This window comes from Canis aureus, chromosome 19 (assembly GCF_053574225.1).
Source record: "Canis aureus isolate CA01 chromosome 19, VMU_Caureus_v.1.0, whole genome shotgun sequence".
NCBI lineage: Eukaryota > Metazoa > Chordata > Mammalia > Carnivora > Canidae > Canis > Canis aureus.
The window spans coordinates 6414584-6441700 of record NC_135629.1 but is presented as its reverse complement, the minus strand read 5'-3'; the positions used below and the strand labels follow the sequence as shown (position 1 = coordinate 6441700).

Below are 27117 nucleotides of genomic sequence, written 5' to 3'. Positions count from 1 at the left end.
ATTATTGAACAGATGCTATATTGAGGGCATGTGATAGAAAACAAATTTCCTTAGATTTGGCTCTAACCATTCAGTATAGGACCCAGAAACCACATTAAAATGGAGGGGAGGAGTGACAGAAAAGAGGAGTTAAAGAGGTTATTTCTTTTAATGTTTTATATAATGTACTTTTTATTTCTTCATGTTCCAGAGAAGACTGTTCCTAATTCTCCCAAAGTGTCTTTTCTATAAATCACAGCAGGACATATAGCATAAAGTGAAAAGCATGAAGTTCAAAAAAATAATTGGAAGAAAAATATTGGTAGCAAAGCACCTACACTATTTGCTAATTAGAAAATTATCACCTGGAAAAAAAAAAAAAAGAAAAAAGAAAATTATCACCTGGCTCTGAACTATTTCAGACACCCTTGTGCAGAATAATTACTGACCTGAGAATCTACATATCTGCTTATTTTTATTTATTTATAAAAGATGTTATGTATTTATTCATGAGAGACACAGCAAGAGAGGAAGAGACATAGGCAGAAGGAGAAGCAGGCTCCCTCCAGGGACCCTGACGCAGGACTTGGTCCCAGAACCTTGGGATCACGATCTGAGCCAAAGGCAGATGCTCCACCACTGAGCCACCCAGGGGCCCCCATATCTGCTTTTTAAATGTACTACATATTTGGAAATATATAAACCAGAGGTTGTTCAAAGAGAAACAAAAAATGATTCTTTTACAATTGCTTAGAAGAAATTTGGGGGCTTCTTGGCCCACTACCCCCAACACAAATAGTTAGACTTGGGGGAAGAGAAGCAAGGGAAATTTATTTTACTACTTCTAAAAAGCCCATTAGGCTTGGGAATCCAATGATAAAATTTGACACGTGGATGGGCCAAAAGCTTTGCTCATTTCTGCCCCGAGTGCACACTTTCTACACTGAGGTCACTTGTGAAGAACTAAAACATCTTCTCTTTAGATAATAACACATTTTAGGATTTAACAATTCTGACTAACAACCAAGAAAGTGAAGCATGCCTACCGATTTACCATTTGTTTAAGTTTCTCCCTGCAGAGAATGAACTGCAACACAATTCAGCCACCAACTTCTAACTTTTTTGAATAGGCTTTTTAAAGAACAGAATGATTTTTGAAATAAAGCTCAACTCTCAGCACACCTCTTTCCAAACTAGTTCCTGCACCAGCTAAAAAGAGAGCTCCACGACTGGGTCAAGAGAGGGCTGGCCTCCGCTGGAGCTGATTTAGAAAATCAGCAGCCCCTCTTCCAAGAGAGCTTTGCCTTTTTTTTTTTTTTTTTTTAAAGTTTGAATTTCTTAGGTTAAAAGAACTTTTCCCTCAAAGCTGCACAAATGGAACCTGCTTTCCAAGCAGAATTCTGTAAAAAATTGATTTGTGAGCCTTCCGGTTACTGCTTTTCACAGAACTCCTTCATTAAGTATGCAAATTTCTTAACATGACCACTCACTTTAACATTTTCATGCAGGTCTTGCTTATTTATTTTTTTTGGAAGTTTTCCCCAGTTTAAAACTAAATTTTGTACAAAAAGTACTGATTCCACAGACCAATAAGGCTTTTCTTATCTCGGTCAACAAGCTGCTAGATTAATTGCTAATTAAAAATGCACTTTTTACCCACTATTGTCTTTCACGCACACTCCTTTGGAAACTGTATCTCAGAAGCCAACTATAACTTCCACCAAATTCACAGATGACAGGTTTGGTTTTAGGGGAACAAAATCTGGAGTTGCCGGTGCAGTCAGCCTGAAACCTTTGTGTCTGTCAGACGAAAGAACAAAAGGCAGCGCTTCCTCCCCCAACCCCTCCTCAGCTCTGGAGGAAGGCAGGCTTGACAGAACAGTTCTAGAGAAAAAGGAAACCATGCGGAATCTAGTGAGTTTCCCCTAAACACACACACAAAGCTACCCAAGCTACCCACCTTGGATAGCTGCCTCCTGAGGCTAAAGCGTTGAACCATGGTCACCCTGAGTAATCTTCACACAAAGCAATCCACGAAGGGAAGGGTGTTGTGTTTTGTTTTGTTTTTAAAAAACAGCTTCTTGGAAAAGTCGGTGGCAAAACATTTTGAAGACTGTCACAAAAGTCCAAAGAATTTCCCTGGGAGTCTTAGCAAACTTGGAACCACTTCATTGTTCCATCGGGAGATACTGCAAAGCCTACGTCGGAGAGGGCGGGCGGACCCGCGGCAGGGAGGGGCGGAATCCCGGAGCTGCTGCGCCCAGTGCCAAGCTCGGTTGGACTTCCTGTGAGTCAGCCGTGAGGGTCTAGACAGAGGGACCACTCCTCCTCTCTCCACCAAATCCTCAGCCCAGGATGCCGCTGTGGTGTCACCTAAGACTCCGGGGGGCCGAACCTGATGTTCTGGTCGGTATGGGGCCAGGAGTGGCGCACTGGGGTTAGAAAGCATCAGCTTCAAGCAGAAACCTGGCAACCGCAGCAATTCCTCCCACCAGAAAGCCCTCCCAGTGGAGGAGGTCTCCTGCAAAGAGTGACATCCCCTTCTCAATCTCCACCTCAGGTGATCTGCTGGGTAAAATGGTGTGAATAAAAGGAGGTGGCAAAAAGCCCCTGCCTGTACCAGCTCTGCTCGAGGAGACTCCTCCCAGCTGGGCTCGGCAGCTGTCCGGCTTTGTCTAAGGTAATTGGCCAAGCCTTTCCTCTTATTCACAGGGAGGAGTCCCGCCCTGGGAAGGAATGTCAGGTGCAGAGAGGCATACTTGGTGAGTGACTTCAACTTCGTTACAGGGTGACTTCAACTTCCTTACCAAGTTAAACAAACTAGGGCTGCCTCCTGAGCTAATTGACTTCTCTCATTAAAACAATGTAATTTAAAAAAATTTACACACATAGCAAACAAAAGGAACAGGTCAGGGTGAATTAATGTAGGTAAAGAGGTATGAAAATGATAATCCTAAGGGCAGTTGCAAAGATAAAATATTTTGCTATCATTTGCCAGTCTCTTCCTGTTTGATTCTGCTGCCAGACAACCAATGTAAGGACAAAGCATCATTTGAGTGAAATTTCCATTCTACATACTCCTCTCTGAATTGTTCATGACTCCTAAGTGATTTTTAAAACTGACCAGGGCAGAACTTGTTGGTACATATTAATTTTCCTTGCTCTAGTGATTCTCAATCTTGTAAGTATGATTACATCTTATGCTACATATAGACTTTGCTGGAATGAACCCACTATGTGCAGTCCCTGTGTTAGGCATTTCACATCTATCATCCTATTTATTTCTTAAACACCTCTGTGAAATAATATCCCAATTCTTCAGATAAGTAAAGCAGGAATATTCTTAAACATCAGTATTATTATGAGAAAACCATATAGTGTTACTATTTTTTTCTTTGTGCAAAAAAAGTGAAAAAAGGGTTTGAAAAGACAAATCTTTTATACAATGGTTATTCTCAATTATGCTCTTTTCACACACTCCAGTTTCCAACTATCACCAAATATGATGCACAATTTTAAAAACCTCACCTAAAATATCACACACATATTTCACAATATCTTTGGAAGAGTAGGAAACAGATTCGAACAAGTAACAGGATGCCATAGCTCCAAATAAATCATTCTAACCAATTATATATATAAATTAAGTGGAAAAGGGTTGAATATATTTAAACTTTTTGTGAAATTCCAAAGGTAAGAAAACTTTAATCAACAACTATGACTAAAAAAAAGGCTCCTTTCACATCTAAGGCTCAGAGTAACCTAATATTTAAACTGACTGAAATTTAAGTCCAAGTGAAAGGTAGGCTGACAGAGAACCTGAGTTCTGTTTATGTTTTGTTCCTTGTTTTGTTTTCTTTTGTTTTTAAAGGGTAAGAATACTAGTACTTCCAACTTTTCCCTACAAGAATGAAACCGAAAACACAGAAAATTTCTCCTGGGAATGAAGAAAGACCTAATGAGATGCTGGTGTGGAAATAATGAAGTTCCTTAGAGAAAGACATACTGTTTTAAATATAAACATGAGGTGTTTCTGATATAATCAACTGGAATCCTAGATAATTGCTAGATTGCAAAGAATTGCAAGATTCTTTCTAACCCACACCTCCCAAAGAAAGGAAAGAAGAAAAGGAATTAGAAAAAACTGGGATACTTGGGTGGCTCAGCGGTTGAGCGTCTGCCTCAGGGCATGATCCTGGGATCCTGGATCCAGTACCAGTCCTGAGTCCCACATCGGGCTCCCTGCAGGAAGCCTGCTTCTCCCTCTGCCTGTGTCTCTGCCTCTCTGTGTCTCTCATGAATAAATAAATAAAATCTTAAAAAAAAAAAAAGGAATTAGAAAAAACTGTCAAAAGTCTACATACCTAGATACACAGAAAATGTCAACTATGAATTGAACAGGATATAAATCCTCAAAGTCCAGATACACATAAAAAGACTTACAGATTAAAAGAATGGTGTCTTCATTCTGGGAGGAATTTACTCATTTTTTTGTCTATTAAAATAAACACAAACCTCTAATTGTTCAAATGCAACAAGACCTATTAAAAATCATTTGAGTGTATGCATGCAATCCAATCATTGATAAGATGACAAAAAACTAAAAAGAACTTCAATAAACATAGCTGTTAGGAGAAAAATTAGAATCCCTGAATATGATCTATTTTGAGGTGTCCAACAGCAAAGGATGAAAATAGTAGACCAAGATAAAAGGTTATGAAAGAATAGCTAGAAAGACAGAAATGTATAACCTAGAGAAAAATCAACAGCTCTGCAATCATTCTTTTATTACTCCAAGACCTGAATAAACAATGTCCTTTTCAGTAATCTGTGAAAATCCACAACCCCCATACTGTATGTGGAAACAGACAGGAACTGTCCATGGGCTTCTTAATCTTTTTGGATCACACACTCTTTGTGGATCTGTTAAAAGCTATGAACTCAGTCACAGGAGTGACATACACGAAAATCATGAATGGACATACTGTTTTTTTGACACAATTCCAAATGGTTAATGGATTCCCCTAAAGCTTATCTACATACCTCATTTTAAGAACTCTTGTTTCCTTGGGGTGCTTGGTGGCTCAGTGGTTAAGTACCTGACTCTTCATTTTGGCTCAAGTCATGATCTCAGGGTTGTGAGATTGACCTCTGCACTGGGCTTTCAAGGAATATGAAGACTGCTTGAGATCTTCTCTCTCTCCCTCCTTGTCTGCCCCTCCCTCCCCTGCTTGCATGCTCTCTCAAAAACAACACAAAACAAAACCCCACAAACTCTTGTTCCATTCATAAATAAAAACGAGATGAACATCAATCACTAAGCAATCCTGTCTTATGTTTTCCATCATAGGTAAGAGTTCTAAGTTGATTTGGGAAACAGAAAAAAAGTCTGCCTTTGACATATTGGCCCCAGTTCCCCAAACATTTTCCTTGTCAAATAATCCACTTCCAAAGCCACAAATAGTCTTTAGGAAATGGTATTTTATTTGCCTTAGTTTTTATTTTGTAGAAAAACAAAGAAAAATATTTTATTCTCCTTGTTTTATCCATATTCATCATCTCTAACCCCACACTAGGGATAATATTAGTACTTATCTTATTATACACTGTCCTGCATATGTATAAATATATGTAAGTCTGTTTGATTTAACTAAAACTATACTGCTTTCTGATTTGCTTTATCACTTAAAAAGTCCAAAACAGAAGCACCTGGATGGCACAGTCAGTTAAGCAGCTGACTCCTGGTTTCAGCTCAGGTCGTGATCTCAGGGTCATAATCTTAGGGTCGTGAAATTGAGCCCTCTGTCGGGCTCCACACCAAGTGTGGAGTCTACTTGGATTCTCTTCTTCTCCCTTTGCCCCTCACCCACCTCTCTAAAATAAATAAATGTTTAAAAAAATTCCTAAACAACAACAGAAACATACAAATACCTTGGATAAATATTTATAAAACTTAAATAATCATCCCAATTTAGCTGGTTTCTATATTTGAAACACTTCTCTCTCCTCCTTTTGTATCATCTTCATTCTTAAAATTCTGTATAAACACATTTTTAAATAAGTTGATATTAAAGTTGTATACTACTGAATATCATGTAGTACGAACTGCACTTTTATAGAGAAGTAAACTAAAATTCAAAGAGGTTTTCAAACCTGCCCCTAAATCACAGAGATATTATTAGAGTTGGTACTAGAACTAAATACAAATTTCACTACATTTGCTGTTTCCATTACATACTTCCTATTTTTAATAATTTAAAACGCACTAAAGACAAACACTACTTAAGACATTCATGCAGTAAACTTTTTTTGAAACTGAATAATGATTCTATTTAAAAAAATGTGAACCTTTACACTTTGAGTCTCCCCAAAGCTTGGCACAACTGAAGTAATATGCTTAACAGTTCCTTTCCCTATCTCCTTGGTGTCCATTCTTGTAAGAGAGTAATAATAAATAAATCATATTGTTCAAACATCATTGTGGGTTTTAACCAGAGTCCTGTGATAAACCAGAAGTAACAGCAGCCAGAAGTAACAATGCTAGCTAGCTACCAGTCAATAAACAAAGCATAAAAATTTAATGGGCTTTCATTATCCAATGCCACGTCATTTCAGAAAGCCCCCTTTCATTCATGCACTAAACAAGTATTTTATGACACCCTTTACTTTTAAGGAGGTTACATTGTAGTCAGGAAATAGAAAACATAAACAATTGTCATTAATGTGGCAAGTGCTGTAATAGCAGGAATAGCAATGGAGTGATGAACTTTTATGGGACAAAAAAAATCTTAAGCCTGGAGTCTTTAAGGTTTGAGAGGAATTTTGCAAATGGACAAAGATGGAGGAGGGCATTCCATGCAGCAGAAAAAATACAAGTTAAGGACACAGAAGTGTGATTCAAGTGGTAAGTAAAACTCAGTTTCTCACATTAATAAGGCAACATATTGTTAGCTGGCAGTGTTCAGAATTCTTTTGTTTGTGGAATGGGATTAACTGTAACGAAATTCAGTTATTCCTCCTTTCTAAGTTGCACATTTGTTTACCATTTTTCTATAAACTGCCAAATGAGAAATCTTTAACAAATAATAATGTGACAGGTTCTCTCTTTATAGAAGTTATGACTTTTATTTATTGTCTGCCTTTAAAGCAAGTAAGAAGGAAATCTACTTTCAAAAAAATTTAGTAAATAATGCTGTCAACTTTGGACTCCTATGGCAATTCAGGCCCCTTAAATGATATGGGATTTCTATCTTGCAAAAACAAATTTCATTTGGCAATCCCACAATAGGTAACAATACAGATACCACGTTTTATCCACATAGAACAGATTAAGTAATTTGTGTAGTTATTTATAAAAGTCCAAGCCACTGTCAATATAAATAACCCTGAAGGCAGTACCTTTTACTAAGTAGTAAAAAGATGTCGATGATCAAAAAATTTGAATAACTTCTTATAGTCAATTCCATAACTAATTCATTGTGATGGCTGATTTAAAGAGCAGTCAACCACATCAAATAGCATTTTTATTTTGGTGAACTAGGCATGGCTCTTTCAAATATGCTAAATTAAGGTTGCCTCCTTTTTATATCAGCAGTGTCTTAAGAGTTTGCATTTATTTACCCCAAAAACCTCATGCCACGTATCACCTACAGTAAATGCATACAAGGGAGAGGGAGAAAAGAAAAGGTAGAAGAGGGAGACAAAAAAGAGTTTATGTGCTTACCAAGTGCCAAACAACTAAAGAAACTATTATCTATTATGTTGCAAAGAATACTACAATTGTAAATATGGAATAATTAAACACTACAAAAACAAGTCCTTAAAACAGTTTATAATGTATTCCAGGTGCTGGTCCCTGCTTTCCCTTTCCAGACTACTTTTTTTTTTCTTTAAGATTTATTTATTTATGATATATATATATAGAGAGAGAGAGAGGCAGAGACACAGGAGGAGGGAGAAGCAGGCTCCATGCAGGGAGCCCGACGCGGGACTCGATCCCGAGACTCCAGGATCGCGCCCTGGGCCAAAGGCAGGCGCCAAACCGCTGAGCCACCCAGGGATCCCCCCTTTCCAGACTACTTTAAACTTAACACAAATTTCAGCTTACATGTCTGTACCTTTAGGAAAGCCTTCTCTATCAACCCTCACCAACCCCTTTCTCTACCTTACCAAATGATTCTTCCTTACTACACTGTACAATAGTCCTTCCCCTTAACTGTGGAGGATACTTTCAAGACCCCCCATGGATGCCTAAAACTGTGGATAGTACTAAACCCTATATATATAATGTGTTTTCCTAGACATACACATTTATGATAAAATTTATAAATTAGGCAGTTAGAAATTAACAATAACCAGTAACAAAATAGAACATTACGTCCATATATTGTAATAAAAGTTATGTGAATTTGGTCTTCCAAAATATCTTATTGTACTGCACCCATCCTTCTTGTTGATGGATCTGAGATGATAAAATGTCTACACGAGATGAAGTGAGGTGAATGATGTAGGCATCGTGACTACTATCCTGACCTTAGGGGCCCTGGGTGGCTCAGTTGGTTAAGTGTCCAACTCTCGACTACAGCTCAGGTCCTGAGATCAAGCCCCACATCAGGCTCCATGTTCAGCAGGGAGTTTGCTTGAGCTCCTCTCTCCTTCTGCCCTTCTCCCCTGCCTGTGCACTCTCTCTCTTGCTCTCACTCTTTCTCTAAAATAAATCAATCAATCTTAAAAAAAACCAAACTACTATTGACCTTCTGACCATATGTCAGGAGGATCATCTCCTTCTGGGCTGCAGTAAAAAGTAAAACCAGTATAAGAGGGACTGCTGTTATTAGAATCTATTCATCTTCACCTCCCTCATCAAAACATAGGTCTCTTAGGGACAGGGATCCAAATGTGTTCCTAGCAGTATTCTGGAACCTTCTAGGTCCTTAAATATGTATTGAATAAATGGCTTTAAGAATAAAGCCATGTTCAATGGCTCTATACAATTTCAAAAGATTCTAAGACATTCTAGGTTTCCCTCTGTTTCCCTCAATGATCTCCCATACCCCCCAAACTCCCTGATCTTTCCACCTAATTGAATTCTACTTAACCCTTCTATTCCACTTTTGTAAGAATTAATGTTATTAACTATTTGTCAATTATTTATCTTCCATTTATGAAATACTCTTTATATTTCCAATAAAATATTTCTTGTGAAAATTCAGAAAATACAATAAAACATAAAGAATAAGAAACTTCAGGACACCTGGGTGGCTCAGTGGTTGACTCAGTATTTGACTCAGGGCATGATCCCGGGGTCCTGGGATGGAGTCCCACATCGGGCTCCCTGCCGGGAGCCTGCTTCTCCCGCTGCCTCTCTCTCTCTGTGACTCTCATGAATAAATAAATAAAATCTTAAAAAAAAGAAAAAAAGAATAAGAAACTTCATCCAAAATATCACCATACAGAAATAACTACCACCAGTGTTTTGAAGGATTTCTATCTGGATTTCTTCTTGCTCTTTAATTATGTAAGTAATTTATGAATGCTTAATCACTGTAACCACTGTTATCAGTTTATCTTTCCTTTACAATGAATTTACATAGTATTTACCTATAAAAGTATGCAGTATCAGATGATCTCACTCATATGTGGAATTTAAGAAACAAAACAGGATCATAGGGAAAGAGAGGAAAAAATAAAATAAGATGAAATCAGAAAGGGAGACAATCCATAAGAAACTCTTAATCATAGGTAACAGTCTGAAGGTTGCTGGGGGTTGGGGATGGGGTAACTGAGTAATGCACATTAAGGAGGGCACATGATGTAATGAGCACTGGGTGTTATATAAGACTGATGACAATCACTGACCCCTATCTCTCAAACTAATACTACATTATATGTTAACTAAATATAAAGAAAAATAAATTTTAAAAACGTTTTAAAAAATATGGCAAAAAATAGTATGCAGTATTATCTTCAGGTTAGCTTGGTATGTTTCTTAGCCCAACTAATATCATAATATACATTTTAATTACAGCTCCCTTTGCTGTGGTCTGAATGCTTGTGTCTTTCCCAAAATTCATATGTTGGAATGCTAAAGCCCAATGTGATATTAAGAGGTGGGAACTCTGCGAGGTACTACACTCATCAGGTTGGATTTGTGCTCTTGTAAGAGGGATCCCACAGAGCTCCCTAGCCCTTTCCATCATGTGAGGACACCACAAAATGTCTACAACCTGAAAGAGGGTGCTTTCATGCCATGCTGGTACCCTGATCTCAGACTTCCAGGCTTCAGAACTGTGAGAAATAAAATTTTGTTGTTTATAAGCTACCCAGTCTGGTATTTTGTCATAGTGGCCTAAATAAACTAGATATTGGCTTTTAAGAGTTCAAGAATTTAGAAATTTTTGTTGGAAGAAATTTAGAAATTTTTGTTTTGTTTTGTTTTAGAAATTTAGAAATTTTTGTTGGACTCCTAATTCTGGGAAACAAAAGGTTTTTGGAGGGAGGGTTGGGGGGGATAGGGTAACTGGATGATGGGCACTAAGGAGGGCACTTGATGGGATGAGTAATGGGTGTTATACTATATATTACAAATTGAATTTAAATTTAAAAATTAAAAAAATAAACTGCAAAAAAATGGGAAATTTTGTCAGTATATATAGATCTCCATTATTGCTACATAACATTCTACAATAAAGACAGTTCATTTAGTTGAGTTTATTATTTTATGTAGTTTATTTTTCTTGATGACAAGTTAGATTATTTCTTGTTTCTGCTGGTACAAACAATATTGCCCTGTACATGCCTACCTTTGGACATATGATATTTTTTTCTCCAGGATAGATACTAAGATACGACTCTACTCATTCAAGATTCAGCCCAAACTCATTTTCTTCAGTAGCCAGCTCTGTCCAGTTCCATTCACTGTCATTTCTGCTTCTGTATAACTCAGAGTGATACAGTTCCTGTACTTTTGTATTTGCTACTGAGGTCCTGTACTGTTATGTAGTTTTTTAAGCATTAAGTATAGGATTACATCTTATACTTTCTGTATGCCAATTATATAGTATCTTAAACAGTGCAGACATTTAATAAATATTTGTGGAATATCCTGAAAGCCATAAAAGAAACCATAATTTTGTCTGATAGGATATATAACTGTTCTACTACCTTATTTATTTATTCCAATATAAAAGATTACACAAACGAATGTTGAACTATTACTGCTTTAGATTCCATTTTCTCCATTTGTAGACCTCACAAAGGAGAAAACCAAATGCTTTACTCAAGTTCAAAATATTTTAACTCCCTTTTAATTTCATGTCTTCTGAAGAGAAACATTATCTGGCAGAATTTATACTTCAAAAATTGATACTAGGGAGAATGACATTAACAAATTTCCAGATGAGGTAGATATAGGCCTTCCTTCTCCCATACAAGCAATAAGTTAACAATATATGGACCAAAATACCACTACAAAACTTTAGAGAATAGCTAAGAAGCTATAGCACCCATACATGATAACATGATGAACAAGACAGGATAAGAACGAAATGTGTAGAAAAACTTATGGTGTTTGGTGCACCCGTTCATGCTACTTATGCACAGCATAATGTGGAACAACCAGGAGGAAACCCCCCATGCTAAGGTTTTCCCCTCAGGAACACAAACAAAACAGACTAAATGTCCTACATACTGGCTTGTATGAGGGGCTGGTTTCTGTCTTGACTGACTCAAAGCACTGAGAGGACTAGAACCAGAGTTGAAAGATGTTGCAAGTAACAGGTAAGCAGCAACTTAGAACTGCATTTCTGCAGGTAAATGCCCCGGGGACCTAAGATCAGAAATGGTTTGAGAGGTTCTAGAACCTCCAGCCAGGTAGAAGTGAAGATATTCCCATGCAGAAATTCAGTATGCATGCATCAAGTGTCCAAATCCCAGCCAAAAAAACCCCCAAAACCCCAGCAAGCAAGCAAGCAAGCAAACAAACAAGGAAGTTTGGCCCAATTAAAGGAACAAAATTCCAGAAACAGACCTTAAAGACCTACCCAAAGAAATACACACATATAAGGTGCCAGACAAAAAATTTAAAATAAGTCATAAAAATGCTCAGCTAAAAGAGAATACAAACAGCTAAAAGAAAACAGGAAAATGATGCATGAAAAAAATAATAAAGAGAAACTATAACAAGAAAAATTCCGGGACGACTGGGTGGCTCAGTGGTTGGGTGGCTGCCTTCAGGTCAAGTTGTGATCCTGGGATCTGGGATTGAGTCCCACATCGGGCTTCTGCGGGGAGCCTGCTTCTCCCTCTGCCTATGTCTCTGCCTCTCTCTCTCTCTCTCTCTCTCTCTCTCTCATGAATAAATAAATCTTAAAAAAAATTTTTTTTTAAATAAAAAGAAAAATTCTAGAGCCAAAAAGTACAATAACTGAATGGAAAATTTCATTAGAAGGGTTCAACATCAGAGCTGAACAGGCAGAAGAATCAATGAATTTGAAGGCAGGTCCTTTGAAATCAAAGTCAGAGGAGCAAAAAGAATGAAGAAAAGTCAATCGACTAAGGGATTTATGGGAGGGAAACTATCAAGTCGATCAACCTTTGCATTATGGGAATCCCATTGATAGAAGAAAAGGACAGAGAGCTTATCTGGAGGAACAGTAGCTGATAGCTTCCTAAATCTGAGGAAAGAAACAGACATAAAAATTGAAGAAGCTCAAAAGGCTCCAATTAGGATAACTCCAAAGAAAACTGCACTGAGATACATTTTAATCAAACTCTCTAAAGTCAAAGAAAGAATCTTAAAAGCAGCAAAAGCAATTCATCACATACAAGGAAGCTTCCATAAGATCATAAGATTTCTCAGAAAAAACTATCCAGGCCAGAAGAGAGTGAGACGATATATTCAAAGTGCTAAAAGGAGGGGGGAAAAACAAATTTTAACAAAGAATATTGTATCAACCAAAAATATTCTTTAAAAATGAAGGGTAATTTAAGACTTTTCCAAATAAATTATAGCTGAGACTAAACTAATAAACTAAAGCTGAGAAACTAAAATGATAAACTGAAGTTAGTTCACTGCAACTAGATCTGTTCTACAAGAAATGCAGAGGACATCCTTCAAGTTGAAATGAAAGGACAGCAGACAGCAACATGCTGCATAAAAGTATAATGGTCTCAGGGTGCCTGGGTGGCTCAGTTGATTAAGCATCTGACTCTTGATTTCAGCTCAGGTCATGATCTCAGGGTCCTGGGATCGAGCCCCATGCCAGGCTCTGTGCTCAGCCTAGAGTTTGCTTGTCCCTCTCTGTCTGCTGCTCCCCTCTACCTGTGTGTACGTGCATGCACACACACACACACACACACACACACACACACTTTCTCTCTCTCTCTCTCTCTCTCTCATCTCTCTCTCAAATAAATAATAAAAATCTTTAAAATATATGTATATAAAATGATCTCTGGTAAAGGTAAATACACAGATAAATATAGTAACCCATACTACTATTAATTTGGTGCACAGAATTTTAATGACAAAAACATACAAAAAAAGTATAAGTCTATGTTAATGGATATACAATATATAAATATGTAATTTGTGACATTAATAACAAAGAGGAGGGTGGAGCTATAAAGCAGTAGAGTTTCTATATGGAATTTAAATTAATGGTTTAAAAAACAATGCTAGGGTTGCCTGGGTGGCTCAGCGGGTTGAGTGTCTGCCTTTGGTGGGGGTGGGATAGAGCCCTGCATTGGGCTCCCTGCTTAGCAGGGAGTCTGCTTCTCCCTCTGCCCTTCCCCACTGCCAGTGCTCTCAAAAAAATAAATAAAATCTTAAAATAATTTTGAAAAATAAAAAGTAAAAAACAATGCTATAACTTTAAGATGTTTTATGTGATTTCAATGATAACCAGAAAAAAAAGTATCTACAGAATATATACTAAAGGAAATAAGAAAGATACTAAAGCACATCACTACAGTAGTCCCTCTTTATAAGTTTCACTTTCTGTGGTTTCAGTTACCTATGGTCAAGTGCAGTCTGGAAGCAGATGATCCTTCCTTCTGATGTATTCTCATAAGACCAATAGCGGCTTAATGATATTCCCCAATGTGTTTGTCATTCACCTCACTTCATCTCATCACACAGGTATTTTATTATCTCACATCAACATTAGAATAAGACACTTTGAGAGAGAACACAGTCACACAACTTTTATTATAGTATATTGTTATAATTGTTCTATTTTATTATTGTTGTCTTATTGTGCCTAATTTACAAATTTATTTTTATCATAGGTATGTATATATAGAAAAAAACAGTATATATTGGGTTCTGTACTATGCAGTGTCAGGCATCCACCAGGTGTCTTGCAATGTATCCTCCATGGATAAGGGAGGACTACTGTATAAAAAATAAACAGAACACAGGAGCACCTGGGTGGCTCAGTCAGTTAAGCATTTGCCTTCAGCTCAGGTCATAATCCCAGGGTGCTGAGATGGAGCCCCGCATCAGGGTCCCTGTTCAGTGGGGAGCCTGCTTTTCCTACTCCCTCTGCTATTCCTCCCACTTCTGCTCTCTGGCTCTCTCTGTGTCAAATAAATAAATAAAGTCTTTTAAAAAAACAAACAAAACACAAAGGAAAGCAGTGAAAAAGGAGAGACCAGAAAAGCTATAAGATATATAGAAAACAATTAACAAAACAATAGTAAATCCTTATCAGTAATTACTTTTTATGTAAATGGATCTACACAAAACCTGAACATAGATAAATACAGCAGCTTTATTCATAACTGCCCAAACGTAGAAACAACTCAGATGTCCTTCATTAGGTGAATGGATATACTGTGCTATATCCAAACAATGAAATATTATTCAGGGATGAAAAGAAATAAGCTACCAAGCCATTAAGGCACATAGAGAAACCTTAAATGCATGTTATTAGGTAAAAAAAGACAATCTGAAAAACTGCATATTGTACAATTCCAACTATAGGACATTCTGGAAAAGGCAAAACTATGAAGACAGTAAAAAAAAAAAAAAATAGTAGTACCCAGGGATTAGAGATGGGGGTGAGGGAAGGGATAATTGGGCAGTGAAAATATTGATACTTTAATAGTGGATATGTGTCATTATACATTTCTCCAAACATACAAAATGTACAATACCAAGAATGAACCCTAAAAGAAAAAATGAGCTTTGAGTGATTATGATGTGTCAATGTAAGTTCATCAATTGTAACAGATGTAATGGGGGATGTTAATAATGGAGGAGGCTATGCATGTGTGGGAGCTGGGGTCATATGGGAACTCTCTGAAATGCACTATAAATCTGAAACTGCTCTAAAAAATATAAATCTTGGGGCATCTGGGTGGCTCAGTTGGTTAAATGTCTGCCTTCGGCTCAGGTCATGATCTTGAGTACCACGATCCAGCCCCATGTCTGGGTCCCTGCTCAGCAGGGAATCTCTGCTTCTCCCTTTCCTTCTGCCCCTCCCTGCTTTGTGTTCTCTTTCTCACTCACTCTCTAATAAATAAATAAAATCTTCAATAAAAAAAAAAGGATAGAAAAAGATAGTTCATAAAAGTGGCAACCAAAAGACAGTAAAAATGGTTATATGAGTATCAGACAAAATAGACTTCAAATCAAAATCTGTTACAAGAAACAAAGGATATAATGATAAATAGGTTGGATCACCAAAAAAAATCTAACAATGATAAATATTTATGCACCAAACCTCAGAGCTCCTAAATATATAAAGCAAACTGAAAGAAAAATAGCTACACATAGCAGATTTCAATACTCCACTTTCAAAAATGGATAGAACAATGAGACAAAAGAGCAATAAGAAAATAGATGACTTTAATAACACTATAGACTAATTAGAATTAAAAGACACAGAACACTTTCACCCAACAACAGAATATATATTCTTCTCAACTGTACATGGAACATTCTCCAAGAAAGACTGCAAGTTAGGACACAAGTCTTAACAAATTCAAAAAGATTGAAATCATACAAAGTTATCTTTTCTGCTCACAATGGAATAAAATGCAAGGAAAACTAGAAAATCTATAGTTGTACAAACAATACACTCTTAAACAACCAATGGGTCAAAGAAGTCACAAGGTAAATTAGAAATATCTAGAGACAAACTGAAATGAAAATTCAACATATCAAAACTTAAAAAGTACAGCAAAAGCAGTGCATTTGGCAGTGCAAGCAAAAGAGGGAACATTACAGCAGTAAATGAGTACATTAAAAAAGAAGAAAGATCTTAAACCAACAATCTAAGTGTACCTGAAGAAACTAGAAAAACTAAATTCAAAGCTGGAAAGAAAGAATACAGATTAGATCAGAAACAGAGAACAGAACAAAAGAAAAAGATCTATGAAACTAAGAGGTGCTTTTTTAACAGGATCAACAAAGTTAACAAAGCTCTAGCTAAATTATGTGAAAGCATGAGAGCCGGCATGTGGGTGCGTGAACAGGAGAAAATTAAAATCAGAAATGAAAGCAGGGGGCAGCCCGGGTGGCTCAGCAGTTTAGTGCCACCTTCAGCCCAGAGCATGATCCTGGAGACCCGTGATCAAGTCCCACGTCAGGCATCCTGCATGGCGCCTGCTTCTCCCTCTGCCTGTGTCTCTGCCTCTCTCTCTCTCTCTCTCTGTCTCTCATGAATAAATAAATAAAATCTTAAAAAAAAAATGAAATGAAAGCAGGGACATTACAATCAATGGCACAGAATAAAAAGGATTACAGGAGAATACCATAAATTAGTAGGCCAACAAAATGGTTAACTTAGAAAAAAATGCAAAAATTTCTAGAAAGACACAACATAACCGGGACTGAATTGTAAAGAAATACAAAATATTAACAGATAATAGGAAAAGAGAATGAATCATTAATGAAAAAGCTCTCAAGAAAGAAAAGCCCAGGACCAACTAGTTGGCATCAATCTAATAATTAAAACAAAAAATTACTATGAATCCTCCTAAAACTGTTCAAAAAAGTTTAAAAGGAGGAAACACTTCCAAGTTCAATCTATAAGGTCAGAATAATTCTTCTCCCAAAGCCAAAGACACTACAGAAAAACTACACACCAATATCCTTAATGAATATCATCAATGTAAAATTCCTCAGCAAAATAATAGCAAAATGAATTCAACAGCACATTTAAAGGATTATACACTATGACAAAGTGGGATTTATTCCTGGAATCCCAAGATAAGTTTAACATTTGTAAAGTGATTAATATGCCACAGTTATAGAAGGAAGGAAAAACATCATATGATCATCTCAACTGATGCAGAAGAAGCATTTGACAAGACTCAAGACACATTCATGATAAAAACACTAAAAAACTAGGATTACAGGGAAACTACTTCAACATAAAAAAACCCATTAATGGAAAGCCCACAGCTGACATCATACTCAATGGTTATAGACTGACAACTTTCTAAGACCAGAAATAAAGCAAGGATGCCTGCTCTCACCACTTCTATTCAATATAGTAATGGAAGACCTAGTCAGAGCAATTAAGCAAGAAAAAGGAATAAAAATGAGTAAAAGGCACCCATATTGGAAAGGGGAAAACTAAAATTATCTTTGCTCACAGATGGCATGAACATATATATATAGAAAACCCTAACAATTTCACACAAAAGGATGTTAACACTAATAAATGAATTCAGCAAAGTCGGGGATACAAAATCCATACAAAAAATCAGTTGTGATTCTATAACAATGAACAATCTGAAGAAATTAAGTAGAAGAAAATAATTCTACTTAAAATAGCATCAAAAAGAATAAAATAATAAGCCTAACCAAAAAGAAAGACTTGTACACTGGAAGCTACATAACATTATAGAAGGAAATTTAAAAAGACACAAGTAAAAGGAAAGATATCTTCTGTTCCAGGACTGGAAGACCGAATACTGTCAAGATGCCCATACTACTCCAATCAACCTACAGACTCAACAAAATCCCTACCAATACCTCTGCGGCATTTTTTTTTTGCAGAAATAGAAAAATCTACTCCAAAATTCATATGGAATCTCTGAGGACTCTGAATAGCCAAAAACAGTTTTGAAAAAGAACATAGAGGACTCCTATTTCCTGATTTCAAAACGCTTTACCAGGATGCCTAGCTGGCTCAGTTAGGATAGTGGGTGACTATCTCAGGATTGAGAATTCAAGCCCCACATTGGCTGCAAAGATTACTTACAAATAAAGTCTCTTAAAAAAAAAAAAAAAAAACCAACAGGGCAGCCCTGGTGGCCCAGCGGTTTAGTGATGCCTTCACCCTGGGGTGTGATCCTGGAGACCCAGGATCAAGTCCCATGTTGGGCTCCCTGCATGGAGCCTGCTTCTCCCTCTGCCTATGTCTCTGCATCTTTCTCTCTGTGGCTCTCATGGATAAATAAATAAAATCTTTTTTTTTAAATCATAAAAAAAAAAAAGACAACACTTTACAAAGCTGCAGTAATCAGAACAGCACGGGACTGGAATAAAGACAAAGATCAATAGGACAGAATAGAAACTAAAGAAATAAACCTTCACATATATGATCAAATGATTTTTTTAACACAAGTACTAACCCCACTCTGTGGGATAAGGAACAGTCTCTTCAACAAATGGTGCTGGGGAAACCAGATGGTCACATGCAAAAGACTGAAACTGGACCTTCATCTTACACCATATACAAAATTTAACTCAAAGGACACAAAAAGCAAAAAAAAAAAAAAAGATTATTGGAACTTTATTAAACTTTAAAACTTTTGTGTAAGGGAAACAACAGAGCAAAAAGGAAATCTCCAAAATGGAAGAAAATATTTGCAAATCATGTATTTAATAAGAAGTTAACGTCCAGTAGAGGTAAGAACTCCTATAACTCGACAACAAAAAGCAACTCATTAAAAAATGGGCAAAGGACTTAAATATTTCTCCAAAGATAATATATAAATGATCAATAAATGGGAAGCCCCGTGGCTCAGTGGTTTAGCACTGCCTTCAGCCCAGGGTATGATCCTGGAGACCCGGGATCAAGTCCCATGTCAGGCTCCCTGCATGGCCTGCTTCTCCCTCTGCCTGTGTCTCTGCCTCTCTCTCTCTCTCTCATGAATAAACAAACAAACAAAACAAACAAACGGTCAATAAGCATAGGAAAAGATGCTCAAAATCACCAATCATAGGGACACCTGGGTGGCACCCCCTAGGTGGGACTCCCCTGGGTGGTTAAGTGTCTGCCTTCGGCTCAGGGCATGATCCCAGAGTCCCAGGATGGAGTCCCATATTGGGCTCCCTGCACGGAACCTGCTTCTCCCTCTGCCTATGTCTCTGCCCCTCTCTCTCTCTCTCTCTCTCTCTCTCTCTCTCTGGGTCTTTCATGAATGAATACATTTTTAAAATCTTAAAAAAAAATCACCAAAAATAAGAGAAATGTAAATCAAAACTGCAATGAGGTATCACTGCACACCCATTAGGAGGGTTACTACAAAACAGAATATAAGTGTTACTAAGTATGTGGAGAAATTGGAATCTTTGTGCATTGTTGATGGGATTACAAAATAGCAGAAATGCACTATTAATAAAATAATAGTGGAATATGCATGGCAACTCCTCAAAAAAATTAAAAATAGAAGTACTGTATAATCCGGCAATCCTACTTCTGAGAATATACCCAAAAGAATTGAATGCACGGTCTCAAAGAGGTATTTTGCACACCTGTTTTTTATAGCAGCACAACTCACAATAGCTAAGAGATGGAAGCAAACCAAGAATCCACTAAAAGATCAATGAAAAAACAAAAATGTGGTTATAAATCAAAGGAATAGTATTCAGTCTTTAAAAAGAATATTTTGTCACAAGCTACAAGATTCCTCAGTGAAATAAGCTAGTCAGATAAACACTAAAAATTGATTATTCTACTTATATGAGATATCTAGTCAAATTCATAGAAACAGAAAGTAAGATAGTGGTTATCCGTAGCTGGGGAAAGGTGGTGAAGGGAAGGTTGTTTAATTGATAAAGAGTTTCAGATTTGCAAGGTGAAAAAGTTCTAGTCTGTTTGGCAACAGTGTGAATATACTTAATATTACAAAATTATACACTTAGAGTTAAGTTGTAAATTTTATGTTAATGTGCTGTTTACCACAGTTTTTTTTTTTTTAAGTGATACTAATTGTATTTTTATCTCCAAGTATGCCCCTTGTTTACCACTTTTGTTTCCTTAAATGTCTCTTTCCTTTTCTTGCATTTAGGCATGGAGATAGACCAACCAATGTCTTTTCCCAGAAAAATGGGATCTCCTCTAAATAATAGGACATTCTCTCCAGACAGAAATGAAGAGTTTTGACAATAACATATCACTGCAGAGCTTTAAATACCCAGTACAAAAACAAACCAAAAAAAAGGTTTATCGTTAGGAATCCTTATAAGTGAGCAGACACCTATTCCTTTCTGATTTTTCATAATACCTTTTTAGTTATAATCACACAATGTTAAAAAATAATTCTTTAAAAAATAACTTCTTTACTCTTCATTTACATTTTATTGCTTATAATTGGTATTTTTAAGAGCAATTACATTAAAAATAACTACAACACTAAAAGAAATAATAATCTGAGGTTTTGTTCTCACAAGTGGTACCCCATGCAATTGTTTACAATGCCCAGAGCATGTTCAATATGACAGTACCATAGTCAGAGAGACAAAGGAACAACTCTTCCCTCAAAGACTAAAGAAACATTTCTAGCAGTGAAAAATGAGAACACTGGTCAAAAGAAAAGACCCAAAGACCACGCATATGAATGGTTAGCAAACAAAGCAACAAGAGAAGTTTGTTTAGGATTGTTGTATCTCTCTTATTGAGAGAACCGCTTTAGCATATAAAATGTCATTCTTTATCTTTAATAATACTTCTTGCCTTACTGTCTAATTTATCTGATATTAACATAGCTTAATCACTTTTCTTTTGGCTAGTATTTGCATGGTATTATCTTTTCCTGTCTTTTTAGTTCCATCTTGCTATTTATTTTAAATTTATCTCATGAGTTCTTTGTTCTTTTCCTGCTTTTCTATTAATCAACTATTTTTAATATTCCATTTTATTTCTTCTATATTACACTTTTTTGTAGTTTTTTTTGTTATTATTTTAGTGGCTATCCAGAAAATAATAATTCCTAACTTGATACAGTCTACCTTAACCACATTCCAAACAATACAAGACCTTAACAATTTGACTCCATTAACCTTACTCCATCCTTTTTGTTATTGTTGTTGTACATTTTACTTCTACAATGTTTTAAGCCTCTCAGCAGTCATATTATAATTTTAAAGCTCAACTATTAACTAACTTAAGGAAACACAGATGCAAACTAGAGCACACAGTAGATAAAGAGATTTCAATAAAATTTTGGAAGGTGAAAAACAGATGGTCCAGAATAAAGGATTTAGGTTTCAGCTTTTCTCTGGTCAGGAAGTGTTTGGCAAGGTAGTAGGTCGTGTAAAGAAAGCAAAAGAAGCAAGCAAATTTATGCTAAAACTACAGAAAGGTCAGGACTTACTTAGGGGCTTCTTTAAAAGCAAGAGCATAGAGTTGGGTCTGAAAATAGAAGCATTGGTTAAAAGTATTTATAATGAGCAACCAGGTCAGCAGATCTTTCTAACACACAGGTGACCAGTCCAGAGGTGTACTTTCTGATGAAACTGAAACAGGGACCAGAAGGATTCCAGACTGAGAAACTCTAGATGCAGTGGAGGGCTGGGGTGAGGTACCATTCTGAGGACAGAATGATTAAACTAAAATGAGAATTTCAGTCATCTTCTCTATCTTCCAGAACACCTGCAGCCAGGCTTACTACCAGTGCCATCACCCACCCACCCATAAAGGCAAGAGTTTGAACAATTCTTCTGGAAAACCTGACTAAAGAAAAGACACTGACAATTGGAGGGGCCTCCAATAAAATGGATCTCTGCCCAATTACTCTATGATAAAAACCATCAACCTACAAAAGCCTTCACAAAGGACAGCTTCCAAGAGCATTTTAATGCCTCTCTGAAATAAGAAGAGAAAGCCATGGATGACTAGACTTTTGAGAAAAGCCTCTAATAAAGAAGACAGAGATAAAACAACCAGAAAACAAAACAAAAAACAAAAACAAAACCTCCCAAGAGACAGAAACAATATAGGAAGCAAAAGATATTTTCAGGGACTAAAGAAAACAAAATCTTGTAGACCAGGATGTAAAGAAAAAAAAAAAAAAGCATTCACAGAAGAGGTAAAAATACTTAGAAAAAAGACAGGAAAAATATTTAATAGAAGGACTGAGAAATAAGTTTTAAGGAAATTTCCCAGAAATTAGAATAAAAGAAAGAAAAACACAAAAGAGTACATTAGGAGATCCAATCTTTGACTAACAAAAAGAACAAAACATTAAGTAAGGGAAAAAAATTAATGTAAGTGAACTATAGCTATATGCAATAACATGAATGAACCTCAGTCATGTTATTTTTGCATAAAAATCAAGACATACAAGACTACATAAACTATGACACCATTTTACAAAGCCCCAAAACAAGTACATCTAAACAACAGTACATATATAATTAACTACCTTTTAAAATGTAAAGTGAATGAAATACAAAATTTGGGACAGTAAGAGTATCATATACAGTTCCAAGACCATAGTGATGGTAATGTACCCATTCTTAAATTGTGCACAAGTCATTTATTTACACAATACACAATAATGTATCATAGCTTACATGAAATTTTTTTTAATATAAATAAAACATTACATAATAAAAAATTTTAACAAAATCAGCTTTTCTCCACTCAGAAAAAATGCTTGGCAGGTTAGTGAGAGGTGTGGGGGAAATATATTTTTGACGGAATAAAAATTAATATAAAATAGTTCTGTAAAACAAATGTTTCAAGATCCAAGCTTTGAATACTCAAAGGTATTCAGCCCAACAAATGCCAACAAGACTCATACCAAGGAACATCTTTGTAAAACCTCAGGACAATACAGAGAAGACATTTTAAAATTCTAGAGAAAAAAAAAAAAAAAAAACAGATGCTATCCAAAGGTTCAAAAATGAGTATGGCATCAGATTTTTCAATATTAGCAACTAGAAAATAAAAACACAATGCTTAAAAATTCTATGGGAAAATGATATCTCACATAAAATTCTACACCAAGTCAACGAAGTATTACAGTAAATAAAGAATAAAATAAAGGAATTTTGAAATGGGCATAATCTTTTTTTTTCTGTAGTGACAGAGTGTGCATGTGTGTACTCAAGTGGGAGGGGCAGAGAGAGAGGGACAGAGAGAATCTTAAGCAGGCTATACACCCAGTGCGGACCCCAATATGGGACTCAATCTCACCACCCTGAGATCATGACCTGAGCCAAAATCAAGAGTCAGACACTTAACTGACTGAGCCACTCAGGCACCCCAAAATGGGCATAATTTCTAAAAAATTATCTCCTCTGCATCCTTTTTAATAAAGCTCCTGGAGAATGTGCTTCATGAAAAGAAAGGAATAAAGCAATAATGAAAACAACATTAAATCAAAGAAACAGAATCTGTTATTTATTAACAGATGAAGGGAGTCCCAGGAAAAAGGTGTGCAATAGTCTTTTGAAAGCAATCCATTCAAACTGGAGGAGAAGTGAGGGCATCAAGGAGATGAAATTGAGAGAGATACATGGTATTTTTAAAAGTATTCAGAAGATCTGCAACTCTTTCAAAACTTGGAAATGGCTCAACTACAGCTAGAAAGAACAATCAAAATTGAAGCAATTAACTCCAGAGACAACAACAACAAAAAACATATAAAAAGGAAAATGTAATCATATTGTACTTATAAAATTCCAAGTTGTTGGATGGGAGCAAAATGTGCCACCCCATAACGTGTCTTTTTGGCACGTGGATAATTCTAGGCTGGTTATTTTTAAGAATCAGAAGGCTCACAAAGAGGGAAGCTTTGGTGGCTCAGCCCATTAAATGTCTGCCTTCAGCTCAGGTCATGATCCTGGAGTCCGGGATGGAGCCCCTCATTAGGCTCCCTGATCAGCAGGGAATCTGCTTCTCCCTCTGCCCCTCACCCTGCTTGTGCTCTCTCTCTCAAATAAATAAAATCTTTCAAAAAATAAAAAAGAAGGCTCACAAAGAAATTCTGACCTTCCCCCTAAATGCCTGAAAGAATTTAGATAAAGGATCTGCTCCACGAAGGGAGCTATCATACAGATAACTACAGTATAACCTGAACTTGGTGTGGTAGATAGGGAGGAACTTAGCCTAGTCTGTTTGTTAAAATTCCTTTTTATGCTCCATTGGATCTGTATGATCCAGCAAACATCTGTTTACCAAACATTTACTTTTTCATCTTCCTAAGAATTGTCTTCCTTTCTCTCAAGTCCCAGACCCCTACCCACTTCTCCTTAGCTCTAGATGGCATATAAGCCTCAACTGCCTGACTTCCTATGGGCCTCATATTCTTATGGAGCCATCTTACTTAAGTAATTAAATATGATTTTCTTCTGTTAATCTGTTTTTTTTTTAAAGATTTTATTTATTTATTCATGAGACCCACAGAGGCAGAGACACACACAGACAGAGGGAGAAGCTCTGTTGTGGGGAGCCCGATGTAGGACTCGATCCCAGGACCCCAGGATCACACTCTGAGCCGAAGGCAGACGCTCAACCACTGAGCCACCCAGGTGTCCCATGTGTGTCTCATTCTTATGAAGCCCCATACATATGTAATTAAATATGATTTTTTTCCTGTTAATCTGCCTTATGTCAATTTAATTCTTATACCAGCCAAAAGAACCTTGAAGGAGAAAGGACCAATTTTCCCTCCCCTATAGTTCTGGTAGTTGGCAGGATCTATACTAACTGGAAAACTTGCTCCTGAGACTTGCAGAGGAAGAGATCCTGGGACCTCTCACAAAAGCCAGTAGAAGGTAAGATTTCTTACCATGTCAGCCTCTGAGATCTCTGACTGTGGGGTCCGATCTAAGTGAAACTGGAATCTAATGTCTGTCTGTGTCTCTTTCTAAAATGTAGATTAGCAGGAGAAAATATTTGTGGAAAATATTTGGGCATAATAACTCTGATAAATTTGGTAATGAATACTCTTGATCTTTTTGGTTCTATAATTCCTCAAGATGGTCACTATTTTTTTTCAGTTGTGCTGTCCTAAGGAATAAAAACCATAGGACAGAACACAGGGATATGCACTAAAAGCCTGTTTTTCAAGCCAGCCTCAGAGACTGGTGAGTTCACAGTTCTCACCAGACCATCGTCTATTTACACAAACTGCTGTGGGTCCCCCTAAGTAAAAACTAGATGAGGCTTTTCTTTTCATCTTGTTATATCCTGAAAGCCTGGCTTTGTGACCAGTGAGAATATTCTCTCTGGTCTCCGCCATCCGGAGGGTGTACTCTGTAGGGTACACCTCAGGAGCCAGTGAAATAGACCAGGGTTCACAGGCATAAGGTCACAAGCCATTATACACGTGTCCCTTTAGCATCTCAACCTTCATTGCTTTGTCAGTGTTGGCAAAGTCCCATTCCTGTAGCACCTTCCTGGTGTCACAGATAAGGGGGTTTGTGTTAGAAGCATCTCATGTTCCTGTAAGAGACCAGAGACACCATTTTCATTACACCATCCTCATTGTCTGTGCAATGAAGGCCTCTGCTTTCTTAGACTATCTCTAGGAGTGAATTTTCTGGACTTTGTTAAGAGCTGTGCATTTTACACTCACTTCTGAGATGCTTCTTGCATACTTAGTTGAGCCATAAGAACTAGTAAGAAGGCTTACTAGTTTGAGTCACTATTGAGATTAATAGATCCTACTCATCAAAGGCCAGATAATCAATCTTTTGAATTGGAAAAATATATATATTTTTAAAAACTTTAGGGAGGGCAGCCCGGGGTGGCTCAGCAGTTTAGCACCACCTTCGGCCCAGGGTATGATCCTGGAGACCCAGGATCGAGTCCCACGTCAGGCTCCCTGCATGGAGCCTGCTTCTCCCTCTGCCTGTGTCTCTGCCCCCCTCTCTCTCTCTGGTCTTTCATGAATAAATAAAATCTTAAAAAAAATTTTTTTAGGGCATTCTCATCCTAAAATTATCTTATTGGTTATGTGGAATGACCAAATTTTAAAATGCACACAAAGAAATATAATGACTTAGCCTTAGGGACTCCTTTTTACAAGATGAAAGAATAGAAATTAGAACAAAAATTAAACTCTACATCCAATATAAATTCCCCCTTAAAATCCAAAGAATTAAGCATAGCACCTTTTGGAACACCTGATAATCTTACATCTAAGAACTACAGTCCCTGAAACTGTAGCTATATTAAAAAAAAAAAAAAAAAAGGCAGCAAAACCTTACTAAGATAGTTGAATCCTAATAGCTTGGCTTGGCTTCTTGCCTGCCTGGAACAGGCCAGACCATGGATTCTTTCTTTTGGCTATCTTTGGGAATTACTGGATCTTAAGAAGGTAGTAACCTTTTACAGCCCTTTGAAGATGCCTCTTGAGTCCATGAAGTTGTTCAGTACTACCAGAAATATTTATTGTTTGTCCCAGCTAAAAATTGACAAGATATTTAAAATGATTTTAAGTAACTCTATAGTTAAAGTTGTTCAGAAATTAGAAGGTTATATTCAAAGCCCAATAGGAATTTTTATTTCTCCTACACTAAGCTAAAATAAAACTGTACCTAAAAGGAAAAGAGCAATTTGCAGATAATGTAATTGAATGTGCAGATCAGACCCGTGGTATCATTAAGGCTGCAACCCAATTCTTTGGGGGGAAAAAATGAGAGCAGCTGCCCTAATCTTATAAATCTTTGCAAAACTAAAAAAAGCCCTACAGGCAATCCAAAGTCCATCAATTCTTTTTTACCAATTTAAAAATCTCCTCTATTTATTTCAAAATGCTTGTAAATTATTGGCTTTAGTTCCTCCTTCTGGGAGGAACTTGCCTCCTTTCTCAGTCTCTTCAAGATTTAACTCTTGCCATGACTTTGAAATGTAAACAACTCAGGAGGTATCTAAAACAATGCCCACACTCCGATAACACTAAAGTTGGGAGAAAAAAAGGTAAAGATGACTTTTAAAAGTA

The 27117-nt window shown here is 36.7% G+C and overlaps 1 protein-coding gene and 1 long non-coding RNA gene across 5 annotated transcripts in view; one reads left to right on the top strand and one right to left on the bottom strand.

The window, feature by feature from the left end:
- Positions 1-27117, bottom strand: part of TMCC1 (transmembrane and coiled-coil domain family 1) — a 243468-nt gene that overhangs the window by 116943 nt on the left and 99408 nt on the right. The gene's annotated exons all lie outside the window — the stretch shown is intronic.
- On the top strand, positions 2105-5293 carry LOC144289531 (uncharacterized). The gene is made up of 3 exons (XR_013357389.1): positions 2105-2539; positions 2692-2741; positions 3851-5293. It is a non-coding gene; the product is annotated as an uncharacterized LOC144289531 (long non-coding RNA).